Raw genomic sequence first — 17165 nt, 5'->3', positions numbered from 1 at the left:
GTGTACCAGCCCTCTTCTGTCTAGGTTTTGATTCCATCCCCTCTGGTTCTTACACTCTTTCACCTCCATTTCTCCAGGGTTCCCTAAGCTCTTATAAGAGGGATCTGATGGAGACGTCTCATTTATGGTTGTGAGTTCCAGGGTCTTTCACACTGCATATTCTCTGGCTATGAGTCTTTACTTTTTCCCATGTGTTGCAGGAGGAGGCTTCTTTGAAAGCTGACTAAGGCACTGATCTATGAGTAGAACAGAATATCTTTAGGAGTCATTTTATTGCTACATCCCTCTAACAAAACAGTAGTATTTGATTTTCCCCTGGGAATCTGACCTATATAGTCTCAAGTTCTTGATGACCCAAGCAGTGTCAGATTGGGTTCCATTTCATGGAGTGGATTTTAAGTCAAATCACATATTTGCTGGTAATTCCATAAGCTTTGTGTCACTATTGCAACAGCATATTGTGCAGGTTGTTCACTCTTGTAGATAAACGGATTTGTACCTGGGTTGGCATTTACCTTTCTCCTTTTGTAGCAGGCAGAGTACTTTTGAGTACATAAGTACTAGTCTGTAGCGGTGAAGGATCTAGGTAGGCATCAGCTCGAACTCTCTGTATTCAGTGAGTTGTATAGGTGTTCTCTTCAGCAACAGGGCATTACCATCAGCTTATGATGAGCCACTAGTAGCCTTGGCAATAGCCTGGGTTGTTTGGGTATTCATGTGGGACCACCTTGCCTAAGGACTGATTATATGTAACCCATTCTTGGTAGTGAAAACTTCATCCGGTGATGAGAGATGTAATGTTAAGGCTGTCTCCACTGTTATTTGTCAATTTAATTTAGATCACCTTTATATATGTATATATTACGGGAAACTTCTGCTGTATTACACTTCCATATGATCCCTCAAGTGGCCCTTAGTTTTAATTGTTCCTCCTCTCATCCCCTGCCTCCCCCTTCTTTCCCCTCCTCTCTATTTGACCCCCCATTTCAGTTCCAACCCTGCCCATGCATAACTACCTATTCTATTTTCCTTCCTAGGGAATTCCATCCCTCCACCATAGTCCCTTACTCTCTATCTAAACTCTGTGGTTATATGGTTTGTAGCTTGCTTATCAATGACTTAAGAGCTAACATCTACATATAAGCAGATATATACCATATTTGTCTTTCTGATTCTAAGTTATCTCACCCAAGAAGATTTTTTTTAGTTTTATCCATTTACCTGTGAATTTCTTGATTTCATTTTTTAGTGTCTGAGTAATATAGATGAGACTGAAGTCTATGGCCAGTTGATTTTAAAGAAGGGGCCAGATTCCATTCAGTGGACATGGCCAAATCACAAAGGCCTCTGAATGATGATGGCAAGAGGCTCTACAGAGTAAAAAAAGTTGTAGAGGTGAAGCTTGAAGTTTAAGCATTACCTTTTTGGGGAAAAAAAGAAGTATCAATGAGGTGAAAAGTGCTGTCAGCCTCTGGAAGCTGGCTCAAGCATGATAATGGACAGCCTTCTAGAACATACACCAATTGCTAGTCCATTGAGGTCCTTCTGAATCCTAACTCTGAGGATTGGTAAGCATAAATTTTGCTTGTTTTAAGCCATCAGTATATAACAATTTGTTATTGTGACAATAGAAATTAAATATACCACCAAACATATTTCAAATATTATTATTAAATACATATATTGGGCTGTTTATACATATAGTTGTGTAAACATTGATTCAACAGCAGAAGGAAAATCCATGGGTTACAGGGACTATATGTGCACTAAACTTGTAAAAGTGCTATTTTCTTTCTTGTAACTTTTCCCCAAGCAATGCAGTATAACTATTTATATATCACTTAAAAGTAATGTCCTTTACATTGATATTTTGAGTAACCTAGAGATGATTTAATGTATATGAGGTGGTGTGCATAAGTTAAATGAAAATACTACACTGTCTTACAGAAGAGACTTGACTATCCACGTATTTTTGTGTTACAGATCAAGAATTCCTGGAAACAATCTTCCATACCCTCATGGATTGATGTCAATGCACACAAAGCCTCACAATAACCTGCTGCACCTGTAGAAGTACAGTTCACACTCAATAACATCAACCAAAGAAGATAAGTCCCTGCCGGGTAATGATTCCTTTTGGTCTTTACTGTATTTTCTCCACCTGGCATAGCAGTTCTTAACCTGTGGGTTGTGACCCTTTTGAAGGAGGTTGAAGGACCTTTTCACAGGGGTCACCTACTATCAGAAGACAGCAATATTTACATTATGATTCATAACAGTAGCAAGATTTCAGTCATGAAGCAGCAACAAAAATAATTTTATATTTGGGGTCACCATGACATGAGGAACTATATTAAAGTGTTACGAAGGTTGAGAACTACTGATCTAAAAATCTGTTGTATTTGTTCTTCAGGCACTTATATCATTTTCTACCCTTATATCTTACCTATGGCAGGCGGGACTCTTTAGATGTGTCCTAGAATTCTGACATACAAGTATGTGTGCCTTGTATCTCCTTCCATGAGCATAGGTGGGAAGCGTAAGAACTCTAAGGACTAAATCCCTCATCAGGTGACTGTGAATTAATCAAACGGAAGCTTACTTTTGTTTCCTACTCACTCACTCCCCGCTCCCTGCTCAAAACTGACAAGTAGTGGGTCTAGGGGTAGCTCAGTTGGTAAAATACTGGGTATGCATGAGAACCTGAGTTTGAGCCCCAGAACACATGTCAAAAAGCCAGGTGTGACACATTCTTATAACGCAAGCACTATAGAAGTGGAGACAGACAGATCACTAAGGCTTGATATCCATTCCGTAAAGCCAAGCCTAATTGGCACACCCCAGGCCAGTGAGAGACTCTTTCTAAAAAACAGTCAACAAAAGCTGAGGAATAACACTTGAGTTTGACCTCTGGCCTCCATACATGCATGCACATGCAGTAACATACACAAGTCTACACCAAACTACACACACACACACACACACACACACAAATGACAAGAAACAATAGCAGCTCTCATAGCCCATGGAGGAAGGAACCAGATACTTTCTTATCAACTTCCTGTGTGGGCTTGTAACAAGGCCTTCACTTAACTCCTAGAATTTGCAAGTGGCCTAGGCAGGCAGCCAGCAGAAAAAAACAAAAGCCCAAACACTAAGACACAGCTGTAAGGAAATGATTTCTGCCAACAACTTGTGAATGTAGATGGAAACCTAGGATGGAGAATGGAATACAGGTCAAATGCCACATGATGATTTCAACCTGGAGAGGCACACACACACAGGTGACCCCACTATCCCACATCCATATCTGTGACTAATTAGAAACTGGTAACATACAAGCTTGTATTATTAAACACTACTAAGCTTTTGGTCAATGGTTCTACAACCATAGAAAATAAATATGCCTCCCTGCAGCAAGCATTCTTTAGTGAGTTATTATGAAGTGCCCACAACTAATTCAAAGCACATCATTTTTAGTTATTATTTTTTTCTTGTTTTTATTACTTCTTTGAGAATTTTTATAATGTATTTTAATTATATTTAATCCCCAGTAGTTCTAGATACATTACCCTACTTACCCAATGTTGTGCATTCTTTTTTGAAAACTCATCAAGCACTGTTTTTGCTGTCCATAGACCCTTAGGCATGCGTCCTTCCAGTGAAGTATTACCACAGCTAAATGGGTATATTACTAAACTGACTATTAATGATTTATTGTTATACCCATAGATCAGTGCATCTCTAAATACCAAAGAAACTCCTATTTTCAATAGATAGTGTTAAACACGGAGAGACCCACAAGTGCTAACTGTTCAGAGACTAAAACATTGGAAAATTCTCAGTAAGAGAACATCAATACTTCTCTTCCTCTGAAGACTCAGAGATCATGGCAAAACAGGAGGCAGAAAGATTTTTTTTTGGTTTTTTGAGACAGGGTTTCTCTGTAGTATTAGAGCCTGTCCTGGAACTAGCTCTTGTAGACCAGGCTGGCCTCAAACTCACAGCGATCTGCCTACCTCTACCTCCCAAGTACTAGGATTAAAGGCATGTGCCACCACTGCCCAGCTCAATTTTTTTGTTTTGTTGTTGTTATTTGTCTGTCTGTTTTTGAGACAAGGACTCTCTACCTATGCCCTAGTTGTCCTGGACCTCACTGTGTAGACCAAGCCAGCTTGGAACTTATATAGATCTGCCTGCCTCTGCCTCCTAGGTGCTTCTTAGATTAAAGAAGTTCACCACCACACTCAGCTTATAGAAAGATTTTTTTAAGAGCCAAAAATGGTGAATGACAAGTTACCTGTTTTCTAGACAGTTTATCATTATAAGTGTGCCAATCACAGAAGAAAGGTTGCACTTTGTTTTGAGTGTCCTAAGTTCCATGATCTGGTGTGTGCAAGTTATATGCAAATATTTTATTGCCTTAGAGAAGGAATAATAACATATGTAGGGGTTTGTATTTGCTAACTTGGACTGCTGGATCCAGTTAAGTAGGAAACAGCTATGCCATTCTTTCTATTATTCTGCTGCTCACTTTGGGTCCCACAGGAGTCAGACATGTTCACAATGATAGCTTCCTCATACCTGCTTTTGGGGCTGCAATTATTCCATAGCCCAACATGGATCTGCACACTACGAAAGCTCTCAGCACAAGAAGAAGGATGCAAAAGTCCTATCTCACATTCTGGATTTCCCCCTGCTCTCTGCACGTCTCATAGAAGCTTTTCTACTTTCTCTCTCCACCAACAAAAGGGAAGTCATAACACAAAACACTTGAAGAAATTTGTTAACATACATGTATTTATCCAAAAGTCACTTCATGCAACCTTCCAACTACGCATTCTATAAATGACTGATACCCTCATCAAAGAAGCATGGCATCAAACATAATAGTTGAAGTGGTACCATTTACCACTTCACAATGATATAATGTTAAACATTCAACTTTGTATCCTGGAAAGAGCTGAGACAAGCAGACATTTGTGAGTTGCTGGTGTACAACCTACTGACTGCAATATTTCTTGACAGGATATTAGATAAAATGAAGCTTCGAAGACTCCCTAAAGAAAAAGTAGAGATTTCCCTCACTGTGAGGTGTTTGGTTTACCTCATACACTAAACTCCACAATGGATTGCTTATAATGGGCATAAGCCCAAGGATGAGAAAAACATAGAGGCAGTTAAGAAGGCTGCTCACACAACACTGCAAGGGAAGAATGTGGAATTTTCCACTCAGTAGACCTAATTAAGAAAACACACACCCAGGAAATGCAAGTGAGAACAAACTCATTCCTGGGAGATTCTTGATCCTACTTAAACTGCATTATTCTAGGTTATGTAAAGACTAATTGGCTTCTAGATAAACCTGCCTTGACAATCATTTCCCAGCAAATGACAGCAGCCTAATGGTTGTCGGAAGGTTAATGCCCCACATTCCAGTTGCTTTTGGAGAAACTTCAATTCAGTTTCAATTCAATATTCAAAGAATATTTTGTCTTATTCCCTTGAATCATGATTATATTGCAAATTTCACGATGGTTTTTTTTGGACTCACAACAATATCCCACATGATAAATCCTAGGAATCATGCAGAAGTTACGGCAAAACTTCTACAAGCAAAATGATTGTGGAAGTTATATTTGGCACAAAGCACAGTAGGTATTGATTCAGTGCTTGGAGCTCATGGAACAGCATTAAATGAAGCATGGAGGAAATATTGTGGTTCTACGCTATTGTTTTAAATGCATCAGTATACAATCCTAAATGTTGTTATGTTAGAAAGCATGATTCAGAAGAACTAAGGTTCGATATGGCAAAAATAGCACATGGTTTAAAAAAATGACATCAATCCCCAGATGAATCCTATTGCAGCATACTGAGAACTCTTGAAACCTGAAACATAGAAACGTCATTAGATAACAGTGAGTAAAAATTCAAACATCTGGGAAGACTTGAGTTTTTAAAGTGGGAGTGGAGTACCTATTCAGGAAAGCACCTGCTCTTTTTTATTTCTGGCATCACATCAATTTCTGGTTATGTTTTTAAAAGGAAATATAAATGAATGGAATAAACAGATAAATGTAAATAGAAGATAATATATAGATGATAGAGACAAATAGGTGATTGATAGTTAATAGATATGATATAATTAAACATAATAGATGGACAGAAAGTAATAGAGGAGATAGATGATAGATAGATAGATAGATAGATAGATAGATAGATAGATAGATAGATAGATAGATAGATAGGCAGAATAGATGGGTGGAGGAATATATATATGTGTGTGTGTGTGTGTGTGTTTATGTGTGTGTACATGCAGGTACAAACATAAGTACTTATTTTAAACAATTGACTCATTTCTGGGGCTTGAAGTCAGCAATGTGAGCTAAGGCTCAGGTAGAACTCAGTGGTAGTCTTGGGTCTGGAGCATGGAAACTCAAGCTAGGTATCCATGCTGCAGAAGCATTTCTCTGTGAAACATCAGTCTTTGTTCTTAAGATTTTCAACTGAATGACATACTGCATGTTGTCAGGTGATCTAATTTCCATAAAATCCACCAATTTCAATGCAGTCAAATTTCAGAAGTATTCCCACAGTAACATCTGTATCAGTGTTAGGATAAAGAGGTAGTTCCTCATAAAACTAATCATGTCAGTAAAGTTAAGGTGGGTGATAAAATGGAAATGATCCATACGAGACTGATATCAGCAAAAAGGATTGATAGTAGGTAGAGGCTATTTTCTCCTAATGAAATGATGCTTATCTAGTCAGTTAATTATTGAATGCCTAAGAAGAACTGACAGCTGTTATAGGTCCTACGGAAGTAAACAACCAGCTATACTCTTTGTTTTGATAGAGTAGCCAAGCTAGAACAGACATCAATAAAAAATAACCCAGAGGTCAAATCTAGCCTACCACCCATCTATATTAGTTAAGTTTGATGGGAGCTCAAACACACTGCTTACTTAAGAACTGCATCTGAATGCTACAGAGCTGGGGAAGGTAACTCTGAGGAAAAGATTGATACGCCCTCCATGGAGAGATAATGGCTTTTCAACTGCTCTCTTGGTGTAGGCATTTTCATGGCAGGACAATGAAACCTGCAGCACGATCCTATTGACAGATGTCAGGGATAGATGAACTGCACTCCAGAATTAAGTAAAGAGAAATTTAGCATGTAGCTTTTAAATCTCAAGCAAAGGAACTTCCTGTAACAAAAATATTTAACACAGAAATAAGGAAAATGTAAGAAATGGCATTTGGTGTTGGGACACAGTAAAAAGTATTCATAGGGGTAGTCGAGAGTAAAGGAAAAAAGATCTAGGGACTCTTTTCTGGGATGTCTCCTAGGCAGTCGGCTGCATCAAGATGAAGGAATAGTTTCTTCTTAGCCAGCAGCTATCAGAAACTCATTGAAGTAGACAATTAACACAATATTTGTACTTTCTTTTTTTATTTACTTATTTATTTATTAAAGATTTCTGCCTTCTCCCCGCCACCGCCTCCCATTTCCCTCCCCCTCCCCCAAACAACTCCCCCCCTCATCAGTCCTAAGAGCAGTCAGGGTTCCCTGCCCTGTGGGAAGTCCAAGGACCTCCCACCTCCTTCCAGGTCTATTAAGGTGAGCATCCAAACAGCCTAGGCTCCCACAAAGCCAGAACGTGCAGTAGGATCAAAACCCAGTGCCATTGTTCTTGACTTCAGCAGTCTTCATTGTCCGCTATGTTCAGTGAGTCCGGTTTTATCCCATGCTTTTTCAGACCCAGTCCAGCTGGCCGTGAGTGAGGTAAGCCAGACTCAAAATGAGGAACATGGGATGTACTCAATCATAATTGGTTTCTAGCCATAAATAAAGGACATTAAGCCTATAATTAGTGATCCTAGAGAAGCTAAATAAGAAGGTGAACCCAAAGAAAAACATATAGTCATCCTCCTGGATATTAACCTTCATCAGGCAATGAAAGGAGACAGAGTCCCACATTGGAGCACCGGACTGAAATCCCAAGGTCCGAATCAGGAGCAGAAGGAGAGAGAGCACGAGCAAGGAACTCAGGACCGCGAGAGGTGCACCCACACACTGAGACAATGGGGATGTTCTATCGGAATATTTGTACTTTCTATGTGAAAGAAATGGCCATAGAAGCAGCTGATGATAGTCTGTATGAAGAACAGCAAGCTTGTGTGATCTAAATCAGTGATGGGAATGACAGACAAGGTTTTCCCTGAATTATGCCAGAGTGTACCTGTGGTTGAGTAAGGGACATTCTTGTTAACGACCAAGAACTGGAGAGAGGAAGAACAAGTCTGCTCAGAGAGGCATTGTTAATGCCAATCTGAGTGTTCTTAACTTAGTTATTGTAAAGAAAGGAGAGAAGAATATTCCTGGACTGACAGACACTATTGTACCTCAGTGATTGGGACCTAAAACAGCTAGAAGAATCTGAAAAGTTTTCAACATCTTTAAAGGAAACAATGCCCACTAATATGTTGTCATAATGTTCTTAAACAAAGTAGGTAAGAAGCCCAGGACCAGAAAACCAAATATTCAGTGTCTCACTCATCTGCGTGTCCTAAAACACAAACACCAATATATTGCTCTGAAGAAACAATATACTAAGAAAATTAAAGGGGCTGTAGGATATGATAAACTTTTGTTTGAGAGACTGAAGGAATCCAAAGAGAAATGCCAGGAACAGATTGCCAGGAGATGTAGGCTCTCTTCTCTGAGAGCTTCTACTTCTAAGTCTGCATCCAGTAAAAACCAAGAGTCTTTAAAAGTAACAAATTATCTTGTTGACCATGTCATTTGCTTTACAGAAGCTTTTAAGTTTCAGGAGGTCCATTTATTAATTGTTTCTCTCAGTGTCTGTACTACTGGGGTTATGTTTAGGAAGTGGTCTTCTGTGCCAATGTGTTCAAGTGTACTTACCACTTTCTCTTCTATGAGGTTTAGTGTAACTGGCTTTATGTTGAGGTCTTTGATCCATTTGGACTTGAGTTTTGTGCATGATGATAAATATGGATCTATTTTCATTCTTTTATATGTTGATATACAGTAATGCCAGCACCATTTGTTAAATATGCTTTCTTTTTTCCATTTGGTATTTTTTGCTTTTTTCTCAAAAATTAGGTGTTTGAAAGGGTGTGGATTAATATCCAAGTCTTCAATTCAGTTCCATTGGTCCTCCTGTCTGTTTTTATGCCAATACCAGGCTGTTTTCAGTACCATAGCTCTGTAGTAGAGTTGGAAGTCAGGGATTGTGATGCCTCCAGATGTTCTTTTATTGTACAGTATTGTTTTGGCTATCCTGTTTTGTTTTGTTTTGCTTTTCTATATTGAGGGAGGAAGGTCATTGGTTAAATAAAGAAACTGCCTTGGCCCTGTTAAAATTTAGATAGGCGGAGTAAACAGAACAGAATGCTGGGAGGAAGAGGAAGTGAGCTCAGACGCCATGCAGCTCTCTCCAGGGCAGACGATATGCAGCCAGCCACCAGGTCAGACATGCTGAATCTTTCCTGGTAAGCGCACCTCGTGGTGCTACATAGATTATTAGAAATGGGTTAAGAGGCTGAAACTAATGGGCCAGGCAGTGTTTAAAAGAATACAATTTGTGTGTTGGTATTTAGGGGTATAAGCTAGCCAAGCGGCCAGGAGCCGGGCTGTGGGAAGAGGACCACAGCTCGTACTACACTATATGAAGATGAGTACCATTCTTTCAAGTTCTGTGAAGGATTTTGATGGGCATTGCATTGAATCTGTAGATTGCTTTTCAGAATGGGAAAGATTTTCACCAACTCCGCATCAGACAGAGGACTGATCTCCAAAATATACAAAGAATTCAAGAAATTGGTCATCAAAAGAACAAATAATCCAATTAAAAAATGAAGTACAGACCTAAACAGAAAACTCTCAACAGAGGAATCTAAGATGGTTGAAAGACACGTAAGGAAATGCTCAATATCCTTAGTAATCAGAGAAATGCAAATCAAAACAACTCTGAGATTCCATCTTACACCTATAAGAACAGCCAAGATCAAAAACACTGATGATAACCTATGCTGGAGAGGTTGCGGAAGTTGCTGGTGGGAATGCAAGCCGGTGCAGTCTGTTTGGATGTCAGTGTGGCTATTTCTCAGAAAATTAGGAAACAACCTTCCTCAAGACCCAGTAATCTAACTTTTGGGTATATATCCAAAGGATGCTCAATCGTATCTCAAGGACACGTGCTCAACTATGTTCATAGCAGCATTGTTTGTCATAGTCAGAACCTGGAAACAACCTAAATGTCCCTTGACCAAAGAATGGATAAGGAAAATGTGGTACATTTACACAATGGAGTACTACACAGCAGAAAAAAAATAACATCTTGAATTTTGCAGGCAAATGGATGGAGCTAGAAAAGATCATTTTGAGTGAGGTAACCCAGACCCAGAAAGATAATTATCACATGTACTTGCTCATAAGTGGCTTTTAAACATAAAGCCAAGAAAAACAGCTCACAAATCACAATCCCAGAGAACCTAGACAACAATAAGGACCCTAAGAGAGATATACATAGATCTAATTTACATGGGAAGTAGAAAAAGACAAGATTTCCAGAGTAAATTGGGAGCATGGGGTGCTGCAGGAAGGTGTATAGCTAACAATTACCTGCCTACTTGGGCATGGTCTCATAGACAATTTACCTGGATGGGGAAGCATTTCCGGCTTTCTTCCTCTCTGCCTTTCCCCCTGGACCCAAGTTTTGCTGGTTCAGTTTGTTTGGATCTCATCTTTAGCCATTGTTCACACAAGAATCATGATTTGTAAGTTTTATCTATTAATAAATACCTGGATATTTTTTAGTTCTGAGCTAGTGTACGATTCCTTCTATTAAGTGCCAGAGCTCTCTGCATTCAATGGGGACATTGAGAGAAGGTTGAAGGGGAGGGGGAAGGCAGGTAGGGGAGTATAGAAAAAATCAATAAAAAGTAATAAATTAATGATCAGATCTTGAAAAGAAAAAAACTAACAGAGCAAATGAAAACTTCAGCCAACATGAAAAAGAAAAACAGTTCAGTATTTTATACTGCATTGTCTTCAAAAAAATCAAAATTATAAAAGCAGATGATTCTGAACTAAATAGCAGATTAACACTTTGCAAAGAAAAAAATTAAATCAATGAGGTGAATTAAAAACCCACAGCTCTAGTGAAGATGCAGAGAAAAGGAAAGGAGAAGTAAAACACTGAGATATAGCACACATTTGAGGAACAGAAATGACAAGAAAAGATACCAGTTTAAACAAATAAAAAAATGAAATAATGGTGGGAAGCCAATGCATTAGGCTTAAAATCAGCCAGAAATTAATGAAACAGGTATTAAATCCTGGGTTGGCTAATTTCAAGACCCCAAATTTCATATTTCCAATGCCAAAAAGAAACCAATCAAAATTTTAAGGGAGGGAAAAAAGAAGACCCAACTTTGTACATAATAATAACTTCCCTTCATCCCATTATGAACAAAGCAATGAAGGGTGATTCAAATGTCACATTTGTGCCACACAGAGAAAAAAACATAATACCTTTGGGGATGACGTAAAGTACACTAAATCCTACTCATAAGGTATGCAAAATCAATAATGTCATTATATTGGTGAAAGAAAAGCAATAGAGTTCTAGACCCAACATGCCACATGTGAAATAATGACCAGTTGTGGGAACTATTTTTATTCACATTTTTATTAACATATATTAACTTTACAAAATAATATGCTACATCATGACATTTTTCTGCATGTATAAAAGCTTTGGTCATATTCCATCTTTTGCCCTCTCTCATCATCCTTTTCCTAATTTCTTATGTCCTTCCTCTTCTTAATTGTCCCTATTGCACTTTTATGTCTAATTTTCCAGATTATGGAAATATTTTAAAAATAATTTTATTTTATATCTTTTAATCCTATGTATACATGTGTGTTCGTAAAAGAGTATGTGTTCTTATTCTTAAGTACATGTTCCAGAAAAAGCCAGAAGAGAGCATCTGATACCCCTGGAGATAGAGTTACAAGAGGATAGGAGCAACCTAACATAGGTGCTGGAACCTAAATTCTATTCCTCTAGAAGAGCAGAAAGAGTTCTTAACTGCTTAGCCATCTCTCCAGGCCCCTGCCAACCATATTTAAGGATATATGACAACCAGGTGATCAAATTCTTAGGAACCAAGTGCTGAGAATAACCCTGTGAGGAGGTCTTGACTTACACTGGTAGAAAATCAAGTTACTTAGGCATAGCAAATATGTTTACTTTCTAGTGACAGTGTACTGTGATCCAGTGGCTCAAATTGAAGCTGAATTTGTTCTGTGTACTTACAAAGTCAAAGCCACCCTTCCTATACTGCTGCATGTACCATGTTCAAACAGCACTCCAAGAGTGAAAATAATTCCTCATCAGGAATATTAGAGACAGTTATATTTGGTCTTTGTTATTGTTTTCTATGGTCCATACAGTAAGTAGTCAATTTTACTCATTATTGTAATTCCTGAACTTCCCAGCTATTTCAACTATTACTGTCATCTGGGAATTGTTCTTTCACAAAATTTGAACAAAAGAATAGCCCTAATCTAAGTAACTCCCTAAAGCTTCTTTGAATGACCCTGCAAAGGATTTTTCAGATCATTATAATTTCCAGGAAAAAGCTTAGCCCAACAAAAGTAAGCTCTTGACAAATCAAAAGGAATAAATGCATTGGCACATGGTTTCATAATTGATGCTGTTGTTGATTTGGTAATGCAAAGGAATCAAATAGACCACATTACAAGTTTTGTTCAGAATATGCAAAATTAATGACAGTTTTAGGAATGTCCATTAATGTCAATTATTATCCATTATTAAAGCTCCAATGTCAAATTAAAAAGAAGATATATTCATGTGTCCAACACTTTTCTTTCTAGTCTCATGGTCATAGTGTTTTATCACCAGTTCATGATTTGATGCAACTCGGGAATAGAAATCACAATCAAAATGCCACTTGTTTTTGGTATGAGATGACATTCTGAAATAGTCTTCACTTATGTATCAAATTTTACTAGTGGTAGCTATTTGATACTTTTGCTAAGATCTGCATTCATGTTCCAAATGGTTTTACATGATCTTTTAATACCTCTTCTTATGATTTCTGGGGAAGGGATTCAGCTCCACATAACCTTCAATTTCAGAGTTTTTGTTTATATTATTAAATGAATCTGATGTAACACTAAGGAGCTTCAGATCTTCAATGCAGTCAGTTGTTTACCACCTCAAATTTTTGACTCTTAAGGGAAGAGTTTGGATACCTTTCAAAGGTGATTATTTTCCCTTGAAATGGTGATTATTTCCTCTTGAAAAGGAGCAGTGGAGGAGAGGGTGCCTGAACTGGCCTTGCCCTGTGGTCAGACTGATGGCTACCTTGAATATCACCATAGAACTTTCGTCTGGCGATGGATGGAGACAGAGACAGAGACAAACATGGGAGCACTGGACTGAGCTCCCTAAGTCCAGTTGAAGAGCAGAAGGAGGGAGAATATGAGCAAGGAAGTCAGGATCGTGAGGGGTGAGGGGTTAGTCCACCCACTAAGACAGTGTACCTGAGCTAATGGGAGCTCACCAAATACAGCTGGACTGGGACTGAATGAGCATAGGATCAAACTAGACTCTCTGAATGTGGCTGACATTTGGAGCAAAATGAGAAGCCAATAATAATGGCACTGGGATTTGTCTCTACTGAGTGTACTGGCTTTTTGGGATCCTATTCTCTTTGTATGCATACCTTCCTAAGCCTGGATGTAGTGGGGAGGGCCTTGGACTTCCCACAGGGCAAGGTGCCTTGCCCTCTCTTAAAACTGGAGGGGAGCAGAAGGGAAGTGGGAGGAGGGGAGGGAGTGGAAATTTTGATTGGTATTATTTATATAGTAATAAAATATCTGATAAATTAAAAAATAAAAATAAATAAATAAATAAAAGTATTTTTAAAGATTAAAAAAGGAACAGGGTATGGGCTAGAAGCTCCAAGAGTTTGAACATCAGAATGAACAAAGAATAATCATATTGCTTGTTGTGTTCTAAAGCAGCTTTTAGTTTCTTAATTAAAGACAAAAATATGAAGAGCAAACCCTGAGTGAGTTTTCCAAAGTGTAACAAGTTTTATATTGCACATCCAGGGATGAGAGTTATAGTTTGGTCATAGAGTATAAACTTACCATGTGCAGGGACATGGTTTTAGTTTTAGCACTGAAAGAAAAATGTGCGTAACAGCCTTGAAAGTAGTGCTGTGGTTCTCTTCAATCCTCTTTGGTGAGGTTGTTAAAGATCTGCCCCACCCACCTGTTTTCTTATCTTTCTCCTCAAAGGTAAATGTGGGTGACACTGAAGAAGATTGTAAACATGTATTATGTGATTCTTCATTTGGAATTTTGATTTTGTGCAGCTTCCCTGAGAGGAAAAGACCGTCTCAAATATGAGACCTATGGTAGAAATGGATTTCTTTCTTTCTCAGAAATGATCAAAGCAATTTCAGTGAAAGAGATATTGGAATTATTGGGAGGCAGATGTACTCAAATCTCTGTTCACAAGATATGTTAATGGTTAAAAGGTCTTCCTTATTTTTTTTTTTACTTTTTTGGGGGTCTTCCCTTTTGAAACGTATAAGTTCAATAAAAACAGAAAAATATCTAACACATTTAGTTTAAGAAGTAATCAGTAGAATACAAAAAAATCAAAATAACTTCTATCTCAGTTTAGCAAGGAATCCCATTAACCCCATGATGTACCTTCAGGCATGTACAAACTCAGATATTGCTAACTGAAGATATCATCTACAAAGGTCACTCATTCTTTTGGGATAAAAACTATTTAATAATAATGACATGTGTATATGTATATATTTGCTAGCTCTCACAGGGAAACAGATATTGAAATTAAAGCATGATTTTTCAGTTATAACATTTCACAGATAATATCTGCATATCTCTTTTGAATTCCAACCCCAAGTTACATTTTGAAAAATTAAATGACTTTGAAACAATGGAAATTTTACAAAGCAAAGTCACTGCCACTGTTATCTCTAAGGCAAGTCAAAATGGGAAGGTTTATACTGTAATAGTGCTGTCACAATTATACAAAGATCACATTTGAAAACAGTACAATCAAGTTACTTTAAAAATATCACAACATTTTAAGTAGTTTGTGATTTGTGGTTGTGGTATATTCATAGCTATCTTTAGCTCTCTTGTCTAATGACAAGAACACAGTAAAATATCTCACATGGGTACACTGATCAAGTATGGGATCAGAAGGCATGAAATTTCCCTTATTTTCACATCTTAATCAAGTAAAATGCAAAGAATTTATTCACCCTCAAGCTGAAGAAACTTCACTGGGGATAAGAAAAAGTAAATACAGCAAACTAAGTGCTAACTTATGCATTAGCCAAATTAAAAACATAAAACCTCTGAGAATTACAAAGAGAGTTGTCATAGTTAAGTTTCTATTGCTGTGATAAAACACCATGACCAAAAGCAACTTAAGGAGGTAAGTATTTATTTCAATTTACACTTTTATGGTAATAGTCCATTTTTGAGCGAAGTCAGGAACCTGGAAGCTGAAACTAAAGCAGAAGTCTTGCAAAAATGCTACTTACTGGCTTGTACTCCATGACTTTCCAAGTTTGATTTCTCATGTACCCCAGGACCATCTGCCCAAGGGGGTAATTGCCTACATTGACATGGGCCCTCCCACATCAATCATTCATTAATCAAGAAAATACTCCATAGTCTTGGCAACAGGCCAATCTGGTTGGGGTGTTTTCTTGATTGAAGTGCCCTCTTCCCAGATGACTCTAGTGTGTGTCAAATTGATTTAAAAAATTTTAAAACAACCAGCACAGTAATCACTTCATCAGTGTGGATTATTATTCAAAGATTCAGACACTAGATATCATAACCACCACAATCACCAAAGTTGTGTAATAATATAAACAAAACAAGTTGCCATGGAAGCATATAGGTAAGATAGAGTAACAGCACATCATAATGCTGTTACTAAGATTGCTCTCTCTGATGGTGTACATAGTAAGTAAATGCCTATAGCGATATCAAAACATTCTCATCTGTGTATTCTTTTAGTACACAGATTTCATATACTTATTTTAGGTTTAGATCTAACTCAGACAGGATACAGGATGTTTTTCAATGAAAGAAAAAGATGTTACTGTTCAACTTCATACATTGTAAAAATGTAAGCAGAAAGAGATGTCAGATTTAAGATTGTATAAAAGTAGATAATTTCAATCAAGTATATACTTATAACCATGGTACACAAAATACCTGTATATCATGGAAATTGCTTCATATTGGGTTGCTATTTTTTTGTTTTATTTATTTATTTATTAAAGATTTCTGCCTCCTCCCTGCCACCACCTCCCATTTTCCCCCCTCTCCCAATCAAGTCCCCCTCCCTTATCAGCCCTAAGAGTAATAAGGGTTCCCTGCCCTGTGGGAAGTCCAAGGACCACCACCTCCGTCCAGGTCTAGTAAGGTGAGCATCCAAACTGCCTAGGCTCCCACAAAGCCAGAACGTGTAGTAGGATCAAAAACCCATTGCCATTGTTCTTGAGTTCTCAGTAGTCCTTATTGTCCACTATGTTCAGCGAGTCCGTTTTTATCCCATGCATTTTCAGACCCAGGCCAGCTGGCCTTAGTGAGTTCCTGATAGAACATCCCCACTGTTTCAGTGTGTGGGTTGGGTTGCTATTTTTTATGGTTGTGACAAGTCCCTGATATTGGGGGAGACTGCTTATTTGTTCCCAGCTGTCAAGAGCCAAAATAATCACACAGAAACTATATTATTTGCAATATTGTTTGGCAAATAGCTTAAGCATATTGCTAGATAGCTCTTATATCCTAAACTAACCCATCTTCCTTAATCTGTGCATTACCACAAAGTCATGGCCCACTGGCAAAGTGTGGTGGGCTCCAGCAGAGGATTCTATCTCTGGTGGCAGCTCCCTGGCTTCTCCCTGACTCTGACTATTCTCTCTATATATATATATATCTTTCAGCCTGGCTTTATACTGTTAAGCCATTGACCGAAAGCAGCTTCTTTATTAACCAATGACAATAAAATATATTCACTATGTACATCATCTCC

The 17165-nt window shown here is 38.0% G+C and overlaps 1 pseudogene; it reads left to right on the top strand.

Moving 5' to 3' along the window:
* LOC142840492 (small ribosomal subunit protein eS6-like) overlaps window positions 1-17165 on the top strand; it is a 146452-nt pseudogene that overhangs the window by 93838 nt on the left and 35449 nt on the right.

This window comes from Microtus pennsylvanicus, chromosome X (genome assembly GCF_037038515.1).
Source record: "Microtus pennsylvanicus isolate mMicPen1 chromosome X, mMicPen1.hap1, whole genome shotgun sequence".
Taxonomy (NCBI): Eukaryota; Metazoa; Chordata; class Mammalia; order Rodentia; family Cricetidae; genus Microtus; species Microtus pennsylvanicus.
Note: the sequence above shows the minus strand (reverse complement) of the source record. Positions and strands in the feature narration are given on the sequence as shown.